Source organism: Gasterosteus aculeatus, unplaced genomic scaffold (assembly GCF_964276395.1).
Source record: "Gasterosteus aculeatus unplaced genomic scaffold, fGasAcu3.hap1.1 HAP1_SCAFFOLD_34, whole genome shotgun sequence".
Taxonomy (NCBI): domain Eukaryota; kingdom Metazoa; phylum Chordata; class Actinopteri; order Perciformes; family Gasterosteidae; genus Gasterosteus; species Gasterosteus aculeatus.
Genome location: NW_027554892.1, coordinates 173,387 through 187,191, shown reverse-complemented (window position 1 = coordinate 187,191; position 13,805 = coordinate 173,387). Strand labels below are relative to the sequence as shown.

Sequence of the window (13,805 nt, the reverse complement as noted above, 5' to 3'; positions counted from 1 at the left end):
ACATAAGAGAATTCATCAGGGCTGAACACTGGTAGTGCTATGTTAAAACATTCAGATATGTGACTCTATTTTTGTATTCCATTCATGTGTACACAGATGTAAATGCACAATTTGTAACCAGACTGTTAGCATGGAGGTTCTTTCTACAATTATGATATTAATCCAATTACATATAAAACAGCACCGCTTCAAAGTCCATAAGGAAACAATACATTGCCTACCTAGAAATCTGATTTCTTTGTGGTTATTTCTATGTTGGCTCACCTCTAATATCCATTTGACAGGCTGTTTTCCTAAACATATGATGAATTTAAGAAGTTTGTATTATGGAATAAACTTACCCTTGTGTAGCTGAGAAAGTTTCATGCATTGATTATTTTACTTGAAAACATTATTGTACAATTTAAGGTAAGACCCGCCTAGAAAGTCAAATGGGATAGCTTAACCTAACCAGCTCACATGATGAACTAGTTCTTTTTTCACTCATTGTAGTGACTATCTCAGCTCCTCTTAAAGATGATGTATATCTGACTTAGACAGTAGACACAATCTCCCTCTCCCTGCTGCAAAGCCTGTATCATGCCATGTACATCTATCAATACAAATCCATAGCGTGTTATTGTAATTTCCTTTTTCATTGGATATATTACAAAATCAAGACATTTTGTTTATTTACGATGCTATTCCACAACTTTTTAGTATGAAGTTCGACCATGGCTAAAGACCATTTAATATTAGTTTTCAGTATTCTTGGGAGAGTTTCCTATAATTATGAAAAAAGGAGGAAATTGTGAAAATACTTTCTCCATGAATACGATTTTTTATAGGTTATTTATATTATATTTATTTTCCTTTTTGATCATTTCAAACATATCTTGGTTGGAATAAAATATGGATGATTAAACTAGGTCTTTAACATATGAAACTTTTTTTTTAAATGAGACTTGTTTCATTGGAAATCTTGAAATGCCCCTCTAGTATGACTGTTAGAAAAGCTAACCTGGTCCACTGTGTCAATTTAATCAACTTAGGATCAAGATTATGAAGCAGAGATAGGACCTGTATAGGATGCTAAATATATTTTCAAAGCACATTGAAAAAATTAGCTTTTTATTTTAGATTAAGAAAAAGAGCACGTAGATTCCCAACCTCAACACCCGCAGCGCTCAGGAGACGACAGTTTCTGTTCTCTTCATTGTGGTCACTGGTGAGTTCCAAAGCCTGAGGTAGATGGTGCGGAGAAGGCTCAGAGTGGCCAGATGGAGATGTGGTCTGCATAGGATGAAGAAGAGATCGCACAACCAGAAAGTTAACAGAAACAACCATACTCTATGTAGTAAGGAGCAGTGTCAAATAACATATAAATAACACCACATATTTGAAGAGCATATCACCATCTTACCTCCACATCTGTAGTGCTCAGGTGAGGACTGATTCTGTCCACTTCTATGGGGGCGTCAGTGAAATCCAAAGCCTGAGGTAGATTTTAAAATTTACAAAGCAGTTTCAACTATTTGCCATCTTAAAAGAACCTGATATGGTAAGACACTTATAAAAACAGAACAAGGGGGTAGCACATATGTGTCTTAGTAGACATTCAAATGACTTATTTTCGGCACGCGCTTCCCGCTGTTCGCTTTAAATCCCCTCGCGCAAAGTTTGATACTTGGATATCGTTTAACGGACTAAACAACGCAATGTGAAGTATAACGACGACGGGTGTAAGGAAATCGTTCCCTCGTCCGACATCAAAGATTTTGACAGCTGCAACGTCAAAAAGGTTTACTGGGTGCGCTGGCAGGGTAGTTTTTTCAAGGCCCAAATACTGATCCTGAAGCGCAAGTTATACTAATAGCGAACTTGTACCTAAGTTAATTAGGTAACATCAACGTAAGTTAAGGTGCACACATTAAACTGTTAACGTTAGGTCACACACATCTTGTGTAGCCTTTAAATGGTTTACTAAGATTGAGCTAACCAAGCTAACGTTATTATGGTTCAACTGCTAAACCGATTAGCTAACCTGCAATAAACTTTTAACATTACCTATTTGCTAGCTTTCATTGATGTGGTTCGTGTGTTACTCAGTAGTATACAGGCATGTAACGCTATATACAGCACGTTACTTACATCCAGTCATTTATTCCAGAGTCCAGACAGGAAATCGAGGAGGAGCTGTCCAAGGGCAAGCGGGTCCGCGTGAGTCTGCTGAAGGAGACTTCGCCAGCCGCCTCCGTCGGAAAAAGAGGAAGTCAAAGCAATGCATTGCAAGTAATACATTGTATACATTGTTGCGTAGGAAAGTGTCGTCTTCAACATATAAGTACAGTTTATGTGTAGAAATGATTGGCCTGTGTGTGTGTGTGTATATCACTATCTTTGTTGTTTGTTGGTTTCTGTGGCTATGTTTTGTATTACAATGGCACCTATTCTATGACGTTCTTTTCTATGCTTCCAGAGAAATCAAACAAAAGCTGTGGAAGAAGCAAAAAAAATAACCTTCTCGCTATTCTTAATGAAAGGAAAATTCGGAAAAGAAAGTCTCCAATCTGCCCAACTCCCCCCCAAAAAAAATCAAGGAGCGTATTCTCTGTGATAATTTCTCAGAAGAGGATGGTGATGACGACGATGATGGTGGGGTTGTTCCACAAAAAGTTTATGAAGAGGCAAAACAAAAAAAACACCTCTACCAAAATAAATTCAATGAGATGTCCCTGCAACTGCAGGAAACGAGAAGCAAGTGAGTTAATTTTTGTCCAATTTTTAATGTAACCTAACTTTGATTTTACTACACAAAAAATATGTGTCCATTTATATGTGAGTGCTCAATACCATATTTACTATAGATGACATAAGTACCATATGCAACCCATATTTGGCCTTTACTGATTTCCAAATATGGATGAACTCTGTGCAGGTGCATTGATACCTGTCTTGTCTTAAATAGCCACATAGCTTCCCTTCACTTACATTATTTATTATTATATCACGATATATGTCCTTCCGTTACAGGTTAGAGGATCTGAAGAAGCGAAGAGCAGCTGTTGAGGTGGAGAACTCAACACTCCGTGCTCTCAATATTGAGTTGCAGCAACAGCTGCTGAGGAATTTGAGCAGCACATCAACCACAAACGGTAACAGTTGATAATAATGTCTAGTCATAAGCCCTTTGTTATAAATAAAGTCCTAATTTATAATATACATTTAATATAACTAATCATATACATTTATATTTGAGTAACATGTGGATACTGTGCATTGGAATAATCTTAGTACACTGATTTGGACAGGAGATTGAGGGATGCTGTAAGAGAACTCTTAACTGATTCTTAAAACAAGGTACACTGCGTTATCTTTAATGTTATGTGTGTCACATTTGTTGTCTTTCTTGCAACAAAGACATGACTCACAGATACTTTAAAATAACTATAGGCTTGTATTTACCAAACTGGTAAATGTGAAATTGTAGAAGTTCCTAAAGACAGTGAGCAAAAGTAGGTAAAGAACTGCAATTGTGTTTACCTTATGCCCTATGTGGATGCAGAAACAGGACGTGAGACTGAACAGGTGCCATCTATATCGCCTGTTGGAGACCAGGTATGATATTTGTACCCTTTTTTATAATATATTCAGTTATACATTGCCAAAAAACAAAGAATGACACTGTATATATAAGTAAACAACTCTGCATCTGTATGCATTGGTTAGTATGACACCTCTAATTTAAGGATTTCTTACAAGCTTGGGACTTTCAGATTACCTTGGGAGAAAAGGTGGTGATTCGGAAAGAGGCCTGGGTCCGAATCAAAACAACAGTCGGGACTCACTGTTTGGTAAAGAATTGGCAGTGGCAATCTGGGGCTCTAAAACCCTGGGGGAAACGAGCCTTACAGGAAAGGAGTGCCCCACCACCAAAACTACCCGGCAGCCATTAACCCCAAAGAAGCTACAAACTTTGAGAGGTATGTTATTCTGGGTGTAGTAGGAGCTGTAGAGTCTTTGTTGGAGGTCAGACGTTTTTTTTCTGACGTGGCAGACACACTAAAGTTAATCTCTACATTTCTTTTCAGTCTGCTTCAAGGAGTGGCTCCAGCAAAGAAACCTGGAAGAGACGGAGTTGCAGGCCAGATGGTCAAAGGCTGGACGATATATAACGGAAAAAATGATGGATATAAACAAACAAAAAAAAAGGGATGTTTTCTAATTTAACTTGCAATTGGAAGTTATTTTCGAATAGTTGATTTGGTTGCTCTTTTTGAATGTGTGGATATTGTAACAATGCTCTTTATTACGTGTCTGTCCCATTCAGTCAATTAAAATATTGAACTGACTGACCGACTCTTTTTGGTAGATGCTAGCATACAAAAGACAATGGAGTAATGTAATGATCTAACATGCACTGTTTTTATAATATCAACATTGAACTTGTCCGGCATACAAACCTGATGAGAAAATGCAATCCTCAGCATTTAGTCCTATTAAACAGCACCAGCATCATTCATGCTGGTCACCAGCATACCAGCATCATTCATGCTGGTCACCAGGTGACCAGCATACCAGCACCAGCACCAGCATCATGGCGCCAATTCGTAATTTCGCTGGGATGAGAGAAGTGCGTTGGTCACTGCTGCTGCACAAGAGGTAAGAATGAAATTCTTTTGACATTATCATAATAATGGAAGGTGGGGATTAGGTAATTAGGTGTCTGTCCAACAAGTAATTGACAAATAAACTCCGACCTGTATTCAGACTGTCGAAAATGGGATGGTTGGCCAAGTTAACGGCTAATGGCTAACGTTAGCTAACGACTAATGTTAACATTAGCTAATGGCTAATGTTAACGTTAGCTAACGGATAATGTTAGCTAACGGCTAATGTTAGGTTCTACGTTGCATATCAAACTAGGGGTCCTTAAAATGAAAACAGTTTGAGAACTGGCGATCAGTGGATCTTAATTGGGGAAGCTGAGCTCATATTAATGACCGGACTGGTGATTGTAGCAGTAGGAGTAGACTCCTAATCACCGTATGTCCGCGGGACCAATCAGAGCGCAGGGACCGGTATAAACAAACCACAGTAGTCTCCTCCCCCCTATCGCCCTCTTGGCCAGGTGACGGAACTGTGTCAGTCTTCCGCGTCATTCACCCTGCATGGTTGTTCGGCGCTGTTACAGGTAAGGTGGTGAACTGGCTGTCTCCGCGCACTTTATCTCGCTACTGCCGTCAGCTGCCTTTTATATCTCGTATGTGATCCCCATAGATCCCCGGCTGTCGGAGCCGCGTAGCTCCCTAACACAGAGCGACCGCCACGAAGCTCGCCGAGCGGCGTGATCGCCCGAGCTGTCTCCTTCACGCCGACGACAGTAACCTGTTTGATTGGGACTGGGCGGTCGTACCGGAGGATCTTGGCCACCGGTAGCAGTCCAACTAGCTGCTGTTTTGCCTTCACGCCTTCTACCTCGGTTTGCGTACATGTGTTTTTTTGGACTGCGTTGCCACAATTGTTTTGGGCCGGACCGCCTGCACCGTTGTGCTCGGACGGCTTTACCCGGAGGAACAATTTTAGCGTGACGTTCGATCTTTCCCTTCCCCGTGACTTATTGGGTCGACGGAGTTATCTTGTTTTCTTTATTGTTTAGTTTGTTCTGTATTTTTGTTTCTTTATACCCGGGTGAGTGAACCCGGTTGTATGTACGCGTGTTTCACGTTTTGTTGTTTGTTTATTCTTTTTAGAGCTGAACGCCGAAGGTGGTGGTGTGGTGTCCCGGTGGTGGTGTGGTGTCCCGGTGGTGGTGTGGTGTCCCGGTGGTGGTGTGGTGTCCCGGTGGTGGTATCCCTTTGCTCGTTTGCTGTGGTCTTTCGTTTTCATTTGTTTTGCTGTGCTCACTATTTTGTTTTTGTGTTCACGGGTGTCTTCTTTTGAAACCTCCCCCGCTGCCCTCGTGTCGCCTCCACAACCACTGGTAAGCGTTCATCATTTTGTTTATTATTTTGACCATTATAACCCCCATTAATTCCCCTTTTGTTGTGGAAATTGTGAGCGTGTTTTAAATTGTTTTATGGATCCTCGTATTTTATTGTAATAAACTTATAACCCCTTTTTGTACATTGAACCACGTCTTTGGCATCTTTTGTGATACTTACCTGCGTGACCTTATTAGTTAGTATTCTCTGGGTGAAATTCCCAGGGTGGCGTTGCTGGTCCCTGTTCTGCCACAAGGTGGCACTGTAGTTAAATCGCCATAAATTGTCGCGATTATGTAATCTCGTGCTGCCACGTGTTCATTTATTTTATTAATTTTCTTTGACCGTGAAATTTTAGGCTGTGGCAATTCTTGAAAACCATGATTTGAATTGACTTTTGATTTAAAAAAATAAAGGTCACGATTTAATTAAATTTAAATTTGACTTTGTTGACTGGACTCGCCCTCCTATTTTTGCTCTACACTAGCTAAATATCTCTGAAATTTCAGATCTGCAAGTCCATAAATATTGTGTCACAAGTCCGTATGTTGTGAGCAGATTATTATTATTATTATTAGATTACGAGTACGTGATTTTTGCATCATCGTCGGCGATGAAATGTTTCGGTTTGCGGCGAGGAGGGGCACACCGTGGGTGCCTGCCCGAGGCGCGGGGACCCGCTCCGCCTGGCCGGGCTGTGGCGGATCTGCGGCCCGTTGCGCTGCTGTGTCTGACCTACACGGGGTGAGTATTGTAATGGGAAAATGATATGTGACCCTTTTAAATGCTTCATTTGTATAACCAGTTTATTAGTTGCAAGTGCTTAGGTCACAAAGGCCCTGACATAAGAACTGATGTCTCCCACTTGGATTAGATGTTTCCAGCGTCATAGCTGTAGAGACTGAACAAAGTGTTTGTTATGTCTATGACCACCTTTGTTTTAGCATGTTGGGAGAGAGGATAAGATGTTCCCAGTACCCTGGCTGTAGATACTCAACAAGATGGTCAAAGGTTTCTGTTGACGCCACCGATATCTAAACTTAGGTATAAGAACTGCCTCGATGTGTTGGGAAGAAAAAAGAAGGTTCTTGACAGTCTACTGACCACGTAGCTGTTGTGACCCTTTTTCCCTTGCAAGGAAATAAACGGAGAAAAGACATACTTGACTCAGAGCCTTTGATTCTTACTTAACGATTGTCTGTGCAAAATCTTCCACCACAGTATGGAAGATGTGCACGGTGTGAATGAGGGTGTTTTGGTGGGTGAGGTCAGGGGCAATCTGACGGCAGTGAGAGTGAGGGCTGCGTGTCGGACAGCAGCGACATCCACAGCGCCTGTCTGACCAAGGGAAAAAACTCAAATAAAAATGTTTTTACAGAAAGTCAAAATAGGAGGAATCTGAAAACACTGGTGTGTTTTTATAACTCAGCCAGACTCCGCGTGAGCCAGCGAGAGGAGTCTGGCTTCACAGATCAAGAGGGTATTAGACTGAAAAAACTTGTGCTAAAACCAAAACGAGCAATCAACGATCACGAAAAAAGCCCCAATGTCTGTTTTAATTGATTTATTGGTTTTTATTTGTGTTTCATTTTTTTATTCAATACTATACTATTTAAAGTATCATGGATACTTTAAAAGTGGGAAGCCTGAACGTGAATGGAGCCAGAAATGCCAAGAAGAGGGCATCTTATTTATGAATTTAAAAAAATGAAACGTCTTGATGTTGTTGACGCACAGCGACAGCACCAACGAGGCCGACTGGAGGAGGAAGTCCTGCTGAGCCACAACACCAACCTCAGTGGAGGAGTGGGCTTCCTCTTCTCCAGGTCCTCTAAGCCAGTCTCCCTGGAGGTCAAACACATCATCGAGGGGAGGTTGTTTTTAGTCAAGGCACGATTCAACCTTTTTACTGTTGTTTTATCAATGTGTATGCTCCAACAATCTGTACAGAGAGGAAGCTTTTTTTAACAAAAGTTAATGATCTTTTAGATGGCTGTGCCCTGGAGGATTTTTTATTCTTGGGGGGGGGATTTTAACTGCACAGAAGATGCGACTATAGACCGCAACCACGCAGAGCCACATCCAGCTTCCCAGCGCGCTCTGAGGCAGCTGGTCCGGTCTCATGGCCTCATGTGTGGAGAAGGATGCATGCAGACTGCCGACAGTACACGTGGTCCCACCTCAGAGAAGGTAGAGTCTCCTCAGCCAGGCTTGATCGGTTTTATGTTTTTAAGCACCATTTTAATATTTTTAAAATGTGTACCATTGTACCGGCTGTTTTTTCAGATCATTCCCTGCTGGTGTGTAATGGTTTTATTAGGAACATTTAGCCAAAAAGCGCGCATACTGGCATTTTAACTCCGTTTTAACATTTGATAAGAATTTTAGAGCGGCCCTTTCATATTTTTGGAGTGTTTTTAGGCTGAGGAAGAGTGATTTTAGGAGTCTTAGGCAGTGGTGGGACCGCGGTAAGATCGAGATTAGGCTTCTTTGTCAGCAGCACACTTTCAACGTGACCAGAGACATCACCAGATCTATGAAGGACCTGGAGACTGATATAGTGGAACTAGAGCGTTTAAACGAGTCCACAGGAGAGCGAGGACATTTTGAAATCCTCAAGATCAAAAAAATGGCTCTGGCCGACCTGTTAGACGTTAAAGCTCAGGGTGCACTGGTCAGGTCCCGATTCCAGACCATCACGGAGATGGACACTCCCTCTAGTTTTTTCTTCGGCCTGGAGAGGAAGAGTGATCAGGGGGGGGTGATCCACGCGCTGTTGGCAGACAGGGTTGCTGGTGGTGGAACCATGCCAGATTAGGAGGCGAGCGGTCAGCTTTTACTCTTCCCTCTACACCAGTGAGTACAGGGAGGAGGAAGCACTGACGGAGGAGTTTGTGAGCGGACTACCTCTACCAAGTCTCTGAGGAGACGAACAAAGCGCTCAACCGACCCATAACGGTGCAGGAGCTGAAGGCCGCCTTGCAGGGCATGCAGGGACGGCGTGCTCCTGGCATCGACGGCCTGATATCCTGGAGGTTTTTAATGAGAGTCTGGCCTCTGGTTCCATGCCGATGTCCTGCCGCAGAGCGGTGATAACACTAATGCCGAAGAAGGGGAACCTGCAGGACATCGGCAACTGGCGCCCTGTGTCTCTACTGTGCGTGGATTACAAGCTTCTGTCCAGGGTCTTTGCCTCCAGGCTGAGGGAAACTATGGAGCAGGTCATCCATCGGGACAAGACCTACTGTGTGCCTGGCAGGTCCATGGTAGACAATGTCTACCTCATTCGTGATGTTTTGGAGGTCGCCAGCTCGTTAGGTATTAGTACTGGTCTGATTTCTCTAGACCAGGAAAAGGCTTTTGACTGCGTTGAGCACAGCTTCCTCTGGAAGGTCATGGGGAAGTTTGGGTTCAGCGCTGGTTTCATAGCTAAGATCAAAGTGTTGTACAGCGAGGTTGAGAGTGTGCTGAAGATAAACGGTAGTCTGTGTGCTCCTTTTAGGGTGTTTAGAGGAGTCCGGCAGGGTTGTGCTCTGTCCGGAATGCTCTATGCACTCTCCCTGGAACCCCTTCTCAGCAGAATACGCTCTAGCCTGGAGGGCCTGGTTTTACCTGGTTTTAGTAGGAACATGATTTTATCAGCTTATGCAGATGATGTTGTTTTTATTAAGGACCAGAGGGATGCAGACCTTTTAAACAGCGTGGTGGAGGATTTTAGCAAGGCATCGGCAGCGAGGGTGAACTGGAGGAAAAGCGAAGCCTTTGCTGCCGGTGAATGGCGTGACGGCCTCCCGGTTCTTCCCCAAAGTTTAGTTTGGAGAAAAGACGGTTTTAAATACCTGGGGATCTATCTGGGACAAAGAGACATTGTCCAAAAGAACTGGGAGGGCGTCACAGAGAAGATAGAGGGAAAACTTGCAAAATGGAAATGGCTGTTCCCTCAGATGTCTTTTAAAGGTAGAGTGTTGGTTTTAAACAATCTCATTGCATCTCATTTGTGGCACCGCTTAACCTGCCTAGATCCTCCCTCGGCGTTTGTAGCCCACATACAGCGAAAGATGGTAGATTTCTTTTGGGAGGGTCTACACTGGGTGCCACAAGGGATGCTGTTTTTAGCCAGAGAGGAGGGGGGACAGGTCCTTGTCCACTTGGCCAGCCGGACGGCCACTTTTAGGTTACAGTTTTTGAAAAAATACCATGTCCGGAGGGTTTAGTGTGGCGAGATGTGGCCAGTTGCATCCTCAGACGTACAGACAACCTGGGGCTGGATACTGCTCTGTTTTTAATGGATCCCAAAATTTTAAATATAAAAGGGCTGCCTCCGTTTTATCAGGGCGTTTTTAAGTCTTGGGCCCTTTTTATTCAAAAAAGGTGTCCACTGTCTAACTCTTTGTACTGGTTGTTGAGAGAATCATTGATTTGCAGGGCCAAGCTGGACGTCAGCGGCAGCGTCACCCCTGGCCTGACGGGGGCGCTGCGAAAAACAAAAACATTGTGCCTGCAGCAGCCGGTGGACGCAGTGGGGCCGATGCTGAGCGACGCCCCGGCCCTGGGCTCACTGCTTGGGCTGCATTCGGTCCGGTTGGCGAGGAGGCTCCTGGAGCTGTGGAGCCAAAGGCTGACGGGGGAAGAAAAGAGCCTCCTCATGGAATACAGCCAGAAGAAGATGATACCGGACCCTGCAGACCCGTTTCCAGAGATCTACCTGAGTCCGGGGCTAGGGGAAATCATGTTGTACTTTAAAACCGTCAGCCCTCAGCATTAAGCCCACTGCAAATGCTGAATGCACAGCTAGTTCCATCGAAGTTAGTACTACATTAAGTACACTATGGAAAACACTTCCCCTTTGGAGCTTTTGAAATGATAAAAGTTTATCTCAAAGTAACTAAACCTACGTAATAAAAGATGTATGCCTGAAACACTAACATATATTATGAAATGTTTCACTAAGTCTGTAAATCTCACAGGGCATCATGGTGGCGTGGTGGTTAGCACTGTTGCCTCACAGCAAGAAGGTCCTGGGTTCGATTCCACCCAGTGGCCTTTCTGTGTGGAGTCTGCATGTTCTCCCCGTGTCTGCGTGGGTTCTCTCCGGGTTCTCCGGCTTCCTCCCACAGTCCAAAGACATGCTCTGGGGATCAGGTTAATTGGGGACTCTAAATTGCCCGTAGATGTGTGAATGTGAGTGTGCATGGTTGTGTGTCTCTGTGTGGCCCTGCGATTGGCTGACGACCAATCCAGGATGTACCCTGTCTATCGCCCGAAGTTGGCTGGGATGGACTCCAGCCCCCCCGCGACCCTGAGTGCAGGATAAGCGGCTTGACAATGGATGGATGTAAATCTCACCGCTAAGACATGGAAAAGAGTCTCGCTGCTTGAGCCCAGTTTCTTCGGTGGCAAAGTGCTGGACGGAAAGAGCAGTGGAAGGGCTCTGAAGACAGCTGTGATATGCTCCACTGCTTTAATGGAAAAGGGACAATACAAGGTGATACCATAAATAACTTTAACAAATAATTACCAGACATTATTATATAAAATGAAGTCAATGTATTGTGACTTCACCTCCATTCAAAGTTTTCCATAAAACTGGACCTTTGAATGGAAGGTTTTCCATCTGTTCTGCATCTCTGATACGTACTGGGAGTTGGTCGGTTGGATGATTCGCTGCAGCTCATCCAGCACCTTGAAAATAGATTCAGATAAAGAAAAGAAACATTCTGATGACTTATTCTTCTTAAACCCCCCCAAAAAACCCAACAACATTACTTACATGATCCAGTTCTCTGAAACAAGGGTAAGCCTCTAGAATCTTTGTTGCTTCATCACCTCTGATGTTTTAAAGGAGCAAGACAGAGCATCTTCGAGACTCAAATTCCATGTTCAGCAAATGAGTTACCGCAGCTTTGTTTGGCTTTTTGATTTGATTTTGATTTGAAGCATTTTATTTCATAAACATGTAGACATTAAAAAATAAAAAAATTTAAAAATCAACATAGACATATACCACAAAACCTTCTTTGAAAATCGGAATTACCTTAGCAGTTTTCATTTTGGTTGGAAAGAAGCCCGTTTGAAGTGAAACATTACAGATATGTGCTAGGGGATCTGCTATATTAATAATGACTTCTTTTACTATTGTCATATCAATACCATTCCAGTCTCTTGATGTTTTTTTTTTTAAGTTATTAACTATGGCAATAATTTCATTTTTATCGGTGTCCTTCAGAAAGATAGTATCTGGGTTCCTCTTGCCCAAATAATGTGCTACGCATCCCCCTTGCGGAAGGTTTATCTGCTCTTGTAGTTTAGGGCCCACATTTACAAAGAATTTATTGAAGCCTTCTACCATCTCCTTTTTGTCATTAATAATCTTATCATTATCTAGAATTTCTTCTGGCAATCCAGAGCTGGTCGATTGATTTCTTATAATTGAATTTAAGATCTTCCATGTTTCCTTTATATTATTTTTATTTTTATCTAGTAGTTTACACTAATAATCCTTTTTACAATTTCGCATAATATCAGTTAATTTATTTTTATATCTTTTATACTTCATTTCTTTCTCCTTATTTCTATTCTTGATAAACTCTTTATATAAGAAGTTCTTTTTACAGGCGTTCAACAGACCCTTTGTAAGCCAAGGTTTATCTGAGCGATTTGCTCGTTTTCTGCTTTGCTGAATTGGACAGCATCTGTCATATAACATCAGAAAAGTTTGCAGGAAGGAATCATAAGCATAATCAACCTCCTCTGCCTCATAAACCTTTCTCCAGTTTTGTGCACTTAATTCATTTCTGAACTTGTTTAGATTGTCAACCGTTCTTAATCTCCTTTCTATCATTTCATTTCTTTCAGCCAACCTAGGTGCACCGCTGTAGATTGCAAACACCGGCAGATGGTCACTAATATCATTTAATAATAATCCACTTTCTATATTATCTATTAGATTATTAGTAAAAATATGATCTATAAGTGTTGCAGAGTGAAATGTAATTCGACTAGGTTTAGTAATAGTAGGATACAAGCTTCTGCTGTACATTGCATCCATGAATTTCTCTATCGGTGTTAGTTTGTTAGGATTCAGAAGATCGATGTTGTAATCGCCACAGAGAAAAGTTACCTTTTGCTCGGTGTTTGTAGCCATACTCTCCATCACCTCCTTGAACTTCTCTATGCTATTGTTGGGAGCCCGGTATGCACAGCTGACAATGATGTTCTTCCTTTTCCCCATATCTATTTCAACAGTAATACATTCACATATATCATCAATTGCAGCCGTCATACTTTCAACAATCTTGTACTTAAGTCTTCTATCAACATAAAGTGCAACTCCCCCTCCCCTTTTGTTGCCTCTGTTTACATAATTCAGATTATAACCATCCAACTCAAATTCCACCCCTTTCTCCAGACTAATCCAGGTCTCCGAGATTGCGATTACACTGAACGGTGAGGTGAACTGGTCTAGGTAGTCTTTAATCTTGTAAAAATTAGCGTAAAGGCTTCTACTATTGAAGTGTATTATCTTTATATTGTGTTCTGACCCAAACTTTTCGTTGAACTGATTTTCCGTGTAGTAGTCACAATTTCTCCCATTGTTGAAGTACTTACTCTCTGGATCTGTGTCTGAATCTAAGTCAAGCATAGTGTCAGTTGAAGTCTTGCACCATCGTTTACTGTAACCTCCCAAATGTCATATGAACACTCCCCCAGTATTCTCAGTTGTATTCTTCCACACCCTTTTCTTGCCACATCTAGTATCACTCACCCTCAGTCACACACCCTGTCATCCATCCTTTCACACGGTCACTCTTACACCAAAACCACAACTCACGCCTACGAGCC

The 13,805-nt window shown here is 42.4% G+C and overlaps 1 long non-coding RNA gene across 1 annotated transcript; it reads right to left on the bottom strand.

The window, feature by feature from the left end:
• Positions 1-842: 842 nt before the first annotated feature.
• On the bottom strand, positions 843-1,474 carry LOC144394038 (uncharacterized). The gene is made up of 2 exons (XR_013456872.1): positions 1,403-1,474; positions 843-1,272 (listed from the first exon to the last, which is right to left on the bottom strand). It is a non-coding gene; the product is annotated as an uncharacterized LOC144394038 (long non-coding RNA).
• Positions 1,475-13,805: the final 12,331 nt, after the last annotated feature.